Here is a 1,550-nt window from a genome sequence, read left to right on the forward strand (position 1 = left end):
AATAGTAGGTACAAAATAGACAGGGGGAGGTTAAGAACAATATAGGAAATGCAGAAGCCAAAGAGCTTATATGTACGACCCAATGACATGAACTAAGGGGGGCAGGAATGCTGGAGGGAGGGGCAGTGCAGGGTGGAGGGGATAAAGGGAAGAAAAAAATGGGACAACTGTAATAGCATAATCAATAAAATATATATTTTTTAAAAAGTTTACCAATCTTGTTTATCTTTTCAAAGAAACGCCTCTTGGCTTCATTGATCTTTTGTACTTTTTTATTAGTCTCAGGGGAGAGCAAGAACACACTCCCCCACTACCACAAATTACACGATTGAGCCTCCCACATTTGGGGAAATTGTGGGGGTCAGCGCACCCAGGGTGCAGGGAGGAGCCTCGCCCTGGGAAAACCACCTTCACGACCATGGATTCCCCTACCAGGTATGCGCATTGTTTTTTTATTTTATTTTTTACTCTATTTTGTTTATATCCACTCTGATTTTGTTATTTCCTTCCTTCTGCTCACTTTGGACTTTGTTGTTCTTTTTCTAGTTTCTTTAGATGTGAGGTAAGATTGTTTATTGACATTTTTCTTGTTTCTTGAGGTAGGCCTGTACTGCTACGAATTTCCCTGCTTTTGCTGTGTCCCGTGGATTTGAAGTGGTTGTTTTTTCATTTTAATTTGTCTCAAGGTATCTTTTGATTTGGTCCTTGATCTCATTAACAACTCATTTGTTGTTTAGCCTCCATGTGTTTGTGTGTTTTTCCAGGTTTTTGTTGTTGTTGTAATTGATTTCTAGTTTCAAACCATTGTGGTTTAAAAAGATGCTTGATATAACTTCATACTTCTTAAATTTATTGAGACTTGTTTTGTGGCCTTATCTGTGGTCTATCCTGGGAAATGTTCGCACTTAAAAAGAATATATGCTCTGCCATATTTGGGGTGAAATGCTCTGAAAATAGCATTTAAATCCATCTAAATCCATCTGGTTTAGTGTGTCATTTAAGGCCACTGTTTCCTTGTTGATTTTCTGCCTGGAAGATCTATCCATTGATATAATGGGGTGTCAAATTTCCCTACTAAGACTGTATTATTGTTGCTCTCTCTCTCTCTATGTCCATCAGTATTTGCTTTATATATTTAGGTGCTCCTATACTGGGTACATAAATATTTACAAGGGTTATATCCTCTCATAGGATTGGTCCCTTTATCATTATGTAATGTCCTTTTTCTCTTTTTATATAATCTTTGTTTTAAAGTCTATTTTGTCTGATGTAAGTATTGCTATCCCAGCCTTTTGTTTGTTTGTTTCCATTTGCATGAAAAATCTTTTTTCATCCACTTATTTTCAGTCTGTGTGTGTCTTTCTATTTTTTTAATGATATAGAGAAGTATTCAATTCATACAAGGAATTCTCAGATCAGTACAGTGAAAAGTTAGACAGGTTTAGGAGGATAAGTCCTTCCATTGAAAACAAAATATCGTCTAGCCCCCATGAATCATCTGCAATGCCTTGTTAGGAAAAAATTCCATAACCACATAGGTCATGTAGATT

The 1,550-nt window shown here is 36.5% G+C and overlaps 1 non-coding gene across 1 annotated transcript; it reads right to left on the bottom strand.

Annotated features, from left to right (window-relative positions):
* Positions 1–282: 282 nt before the first annotated feature.
* Positions 283–443, bottom strand: LOC129081294 (U1 spliceosomal RNA). Its single transcript, XR_008530294.1, has one exon. It is a non-coding gene; the product is annotated as a U1 spliceosomal RNA (small nuclear RNA).
* Positions 444–1,550: the final 1,107 nt, after the last annotated feature.

The sequence above is a fragment of the Pteronotus mesoamericanus genome, unplaced genomic scaffold, assembly GCF_021234165.1.
Source record: "Pteronotus mesoamericanus isolate MK-2021 breed Mesoamerican mustached bat unplaced genomic scaffold, CSHL_Meso_final contig_947, whole genome shotgun sequence".
Lineage (NCBI taxonomy): Eukaryota > Metazoa > Chordata > Mammalia > Chiroptera > Mormoopidae > Pteronotus > Pteronotus mesoamericanus.